General features: G+C 36.3%; 1 protein-coding gene across 1 annotated transcript in view; it reads right to left on the minus strand.

Annotated features, from left to right (window-relative positions):
* The window catches only part of LOC129221572 (LIM domain only protein 3-like), a 205,075-nt gene extending 200,059 nt beyond the window's left edge, over positions 1-5,016 (minus strand). Inside the window, exon 1 of the mRNA XM_054856076.1 lies at positions 4,931-5,016. The gene's annotated coding sequence lies outside the window, so the exon portion shown is untranslated. The remainder of the gene's footprint in view (positions 1-4,930) is intronic.
* Positions 5,017-6,000: the final 984 nt, after the last annotated feature.

Genomic DNA, 6,000 nt, shown 5'->3' on the forward strand with positions numbered 1-6,000 from the left:
GTATTAGCTACCAATTTGTTTGGCACTCTGGGCTTCCTTAAGAGGTTTTCCACCTCCAGCTCAGTCACTCCTATGCCGGGCTGATGAGTGCTAATAAGAACGAAACTGCAGTCCTCGGCTGGAATTGACTGAGCTGGCGGTGTACTTCATGTAGTGGAATAAGGTTTGGATATTACGTCATGCACGTGAAAATCACGGGATAAGCAAATTCAGTTACTTGTATGCTGCACGTAGAAACGCAATGAGGGTTATGGCATTCTTTTTCAGTCATGCGAATAAAATATTTTATTGAAATAGGATTGATCTTAGAATATTCATTGTTTTCGTCGATATATTAATCGTTATACAAAAAAAACGCTAATAATCGCTTCCTTTTTAGCGAGATTTCCACAGAACCAATATTGAACATTGTCAAAATTTCTATTACGAATCTGTAAAACTGTCTTTTCTGCGACGGTTTGCAACAATCAGTGGTACCCAACCATTTTCTTCTAGACTCCAAAATCCAAAATAATTCTCGTGAGCCAGAACACTAATGAAATTTCAATATATTTAATAATTTTTCTATATACCATGGGTAAATATGAGAAAAGGAAAGAAACAAAATATTAATTTGAATTTTCGGCATCTTGAATTCAAATTATGTTTTTCGCAATCACGAGCGTGTGTGTGTATGAATGCGCGTGTGTGTTTGTGAAGGCGCATGTGTGTGTGTGTGTATGTATGTATGCATGTGTGTGCGTGTTGTGTAGGCAGTGCTGTGTGTGTACGCGCATGTATGTGTATGCGTTCGGTGTGTGTGTGCATATAGGTATATGTGTTTGTGTCTGTGTGCAGGCATGAGTGTGTGTATGTGTATGTGTGTGTGTGTGTTGGAGTGTGTGTTTGTGTCTGTGCACAGGCATGAGTGTGTGTATGTGTGTAGGCGTGTGAGTGTATGCGTGTGTGTGTAAGATATGGACGCAACCTGGAGACGGTTTTCGCAAGAGGAGCAGCATCGTGAGGAGCCGGTCGACGGTGGTGCTGGCAGAGGGTGCTGGCGGGAAAATAAAATGGTAGGAATTCAAAACAGTCAAGTGAGAACAATAAGCAATCGTGATTGCTCAATAAAAATTCAATCATTGTTGCTATCAATTACTATGCTTCTTTCATAAACCTTTCTGTTTTTTCTGAAACAGATTTCCGACTATTTGGCTAGAAATTTGTAATTGTCATTAATCGTGGATTTCGATTTGTAATGATATTCAAAACGGCGGTCCACACATAACAGCTTTGCGGGCCAGAAGTGGCCCGCGGGGCACCTCTTCTCACTTTAAGGTATTTTTATAATGCATCTTTGTTCCTTTTTCACGTTTTATTTAGTTTCTGCTGCCGCAGCTTCAGACAAAAACATTAAATTCCTTTAAGTTTGAAAATACCATATTTATGTTTACCATATTTTACATATGTAGAAAATGCCTAAGAAATTCAATAAAAAATAGATAAGAATTCATTTTTAAAAATTGCGCTTTTAAAATCATATTTCTACCGCTCCTTCAAGTAGCCAATTTCTTTTGAGTTAAAAAAAATATATGTATATTATTTAAAATGCATACAAAAACGTCATGTGGTATTCTCAGCATATCTTTTTTTCTAAGAACAATAAACACAAAAAAAAACATAAAAAGGGGGGAAAAAACTAAAATAATCTTTCGACGGTGCAAAATAAAATCACTAAGTAATTGGATATATCGTGTTAAAACAGCATCTTAGTAAAAAGCAAACACCGTGGAAAAAGTCAAAAATACTACAGTTATGTTCTAACCAGCAAAGCGTTTTGCAGATATGTTTCATTTTACATTTCTCATTGAGCGTAGAATGAATAAAATGCTTTTTCAAGGTTCAACAGAACTATCGTTAAAAAACTTCTGAATTTAAACTTCAACGAAATTTTTGAAGAGCTGCCTGTAAATCTCTGCTAACTATTCCCACGAGTTTGAACAATATGAAATTTCACAACCGCAAAATTAAAAAAACAAATGCATGCAGTTAAGGGACTATCTAAACGCTTACTAAAATTTTTCAATTTATTTCAACAGCAGTGTACTTTAGCTAAAACAAGGTCTCAAACACAAAGAAAAAAAAAACATTGTGGAATATTTTTAACTGCATATACTACCGTGTGCAGGTACAGTAGAACCTCGATTATCCGAGCTTCGATTAACCGAGGTTTCTGTCAACCGAGCCGATAATGAAGTCTATTTTTCAAAGAAAATAAAGTAAATTTTATGAAATGATGAAATTTCTATTTCAATATAAAAATATTTTCTGGAAATTTGTGAGGTTTTTAATGCATATTTCAATATTTAACTTGGAATAGCTAAAAAGAAGCGATTTACTTTTTAAAATGTACTACAAGTTATTTTTCATTTCAATTTTTTAACTGTAAAACATTACTTTTTATCTGTCCATCTTTTATGAATATTCAATCGTATTTTTAATTAATACAATTTACGATCCTGATAAGTTTTTTTATAAAGTTTCTATCAACCGAGAATTCTGACATCCGAGACCCTAGCGGACTTTTTTTTTTTTTTTGTAATTTGTTTTGAGTGTAAACCAAATGAACAAGCTTGTAAAACACAGCTAACGTACAATAAGTAACAAAAATTCAAACGAAAGATTTGCAGTTGCTGTCCTTACCTGCCCACAGCAGCATATTTCTGCTATTTGCTAAATAAGTAGCTGTCTGTTCATGCTAAAACTTTGGCAGGGCCGATGAGAGGCCGTCAGCTTAATCGGAAACTCCTCTCGGAATCGGAGCAGAATACGTTTCATGGCCTGGAGACTACAATGACAAGGGGCCCTTTTTGGATCTCGGTGGAGGCTTAAAAGCTCCGTAAAAGTTACACTGTAAAAACGATTCTGAAACGTTCCTGGAAAATAATAGACAGCTGATGTGCTCAATTTCAACCAGTAACATATCTTACAAAAACCAGGAAAGTTTTCCGATAAAAGTCAGTAACATTCCTAAAATACTGGGAAATTTTCCCTGTTAAAGCAGTGGTGAACCTTCTACAAAAATTGAATAGGTTTAATGTATTTGATTAGAACCGTACTGGTGTACCAAGAAAGCTCCCAGAAGCATTAGCGCAACCATCGCCAAAGCTAAGCGAATTATTGCACGCAAGAATCAAACCTTGCTTGCAATTGCAGCCTCGCAAAGCTGCAGCAATCCAGCGACTTATTTGCTCCCATAGGGAGCTTAGTCAACCCAGACGAGCCGTAATTAAAGTAAAGCCGATACACTTAATGAACACGCTCAGTCAACTTTTAAACTGGTAGCAAAATTCGTGCATTCTTTAGTAATTCAGGAAACTTTTTTGTGAAGATACTTGATTTTACGGTGTACTGAAAGTATCTCTCATCGTTGACAATGATTATTTTTCTCTAATACAAGTACAAGATCTTATTACTTTTATCTCAAAGTCAGACAACCCATTTTGCTTGCTTTTATTTATTAAAAGGAAAACAACAGAATTGCAAAAAATCGTTTGCTTTTAATGCTTTAAAATATCTTAAAAGACAAAAAGAAAGAAAAGAAAAATCTGAAACTAACGCACCTCTAAAAAACAATCTCCTGGCAGTTAGTCTTCTTGAAATTGGGGACCACAACCAAAAATAAAAATTATTTGGATAACTTTTGTTATATGATTATTATTAAAATGAGCTGCGTTGATATTTTAGCTGAAAAAAGATCGTAATTTCGAAGAAAAAATAATGTAGGCGAAAAATTCTTAAATTTATATTACAGCTCTAAGACTTTGAAATTCTTAAAGCTCCCGCAAAAGTTACTGGATTATGTCTTATCGTTGACATGCGTCTTTTTCTCTCATACACTGTAAAAACGATTCAGAAACGTTCCTGGAAAATAGTGGGCAGCTGATATGCCCAATTTCTACCAGTAACATATCTTACAAAAATCGGTAACCTTCCTTAAATTATTCCGGAAGCTTCCTGAAATATTCAGAAATCTTCCCGTTTAAAGCCAGTCGTGTCCTTGGAATTTTAACGTAAGCTTAGGTAGGTATAATGTAATTGCACCTTCCTGAGTTTCCAGGAAAGCTCCAAAAGCAGTATTGCAAAGCATGGCCAAAGCTAACTCAAATTGCAAGTAAATGTCAAGAGTTTTACTCGCCTGCGATTCTTGCACAGTCAAGTAGACCATAGACTGATTTAAGCCCTTTCGGCGTATCACCAGTCTGGACGGTCCGCAAGCCAGCTGAAGCCGATACACTGTATAAATAAGCTCAGTTAATCTTTAATCTGGGAGCTAAATATATTTTTCACAACAGTGAAAAGTCTGCATTCGTGGGGCTTGTAGCAATTCAGGAAACTTTTTGACAACGATACTTGATTTTTCCAGGAAGTGGATGAAGACCATTGAAATCCAGATTCATTACACGGAAATACTCAGTAACATTTCGGAATTTTTTTACAGTGTATAAGTGGAAGATCTCCTTACATTGATCTCAAAGAGAAAATCCATTGCTTGCTTTTATTTACCAATCGGAAAACGACAAAATCTTAAATAATCACTTCCTTCTCTTAATTTTCAAGCATCGTAAAACACACACAAAAAATAGCAAATGTTGTAAATTCATGTACAGTCAGAAGAAAACTTAAAGATGTTGTTAAAATCGGGTCTCAAAAAAAAAAAAAAATCTTTACATTATTAATTTTTTTGTGTGTAACTCTTATTAATTTCAGCTGTGTTAATACGTATAATTACGCCATAATAAGTTCGCAATTTCAAAGGAAAAAAAAATGTTTGCGAACAATTTTTTCACGCAAGTTACAGCAAAACTTCCCGAATACCGCAAGATTCTTCTGGTACCAAAACTTCGGAATCTTAAAAGCTCCCGCAAAAGTTACCGGAAGTGTCTCTTACCTCTTTTTTCCCACGATGTCCCGGAAAAGCACGCGGGCGGGAGAAATCTCAGCGGCGGCCACTTCGGCAATCTCCGGCGAGGTTCGCTAACTTTCGGAAGATTTCGGATAAACGATCGGCAGCTGGTCGTTCGCTCAACTGCCGCATGGCAACTGACGGAACGGGCGGCCGAAGCGGAAAGAGTGAGGTATAAAAGGGGGCGGTTTCGGGCGTTTGGACAGGGGCGCATGCGCCCCTTGATGGGCGGGCGACGATCTTGTGTTGTTTGTTTTGGCGGGAGTTGAGGGTCCTGCACCCCCGCACCTCTCACCTCAATGTCTTCTCCTCCTCTCCCCTTCTCCCTCTCCGCGTTTTATTTATTTTCGAAGACATGGAAGTTTTTGATTTCTTTTGTGACAAATATTTTGAGTTCCCTTTGTGCATCTCCCACTCTGTAGAGACGTTGCGTTTGCTTTTTTATATTTTTTATGTCAGATTTCGTTTATGTTTAATTGATTTTGCTGTTTGATTTTTTTTTCCTTTAAAAATAATTCTGTCCATATTTCCTTTCCAATGCAACTATAGAAAAAGTTTTATCAGGAAACCTTACGACAGTGTAATAGTGAAAAAAAAATTAAGCTAGAGGCAGTCAAAATAACACTGTAAAACATGTTTTCGGACGCATAAATTATTTGCTTTCTTGTCTATTTTATTGAAATATAAGGACTTAAAGTCAGCCGAAATTAAGGAAAGTCGCCAAACTTAGCGACTTTCAGTTACTAATAGAAGACAGACATCTATTCACATGCTTCGCAGATGGATGTTCTGCCTCTTGCTGACGGTAAAATCGTAAGATATCTTCAATCTGTAACTAAGTCTTAAAATTTTATGCTTTTCTTTCAATTTTGGCCGATTTCAAGGGATTATTTCTCGATAACAAAGGCACAAGGGAAATAATTTTTGCGTCAAAAAAAAAAAAAAAAACCTCAAATTTGCTCTTTTGATTGCTACTTATTTCAATCTTTCTCATTTTGACACTATTCGGGTGGTTCCCTGGCCATTCTATTACGGACCTAGCGCTAACCTCCTCC

The sequence above is a fragment of the Uloborus diversus genome, chromosome 4, assembly GCF_026930045.1.
Source record: "Uloborus diversus isolate 005 chromosome 4, Udiv.v.3.1, whole genome shotgun sequence".
NCBI classification, from domain to species: domain Eukaryota; kingdom Metazoa; phylum Arthropoda; class Arachnida; order Araneae; family Uloboridae; genus Uloborus; species Uloborus diversus.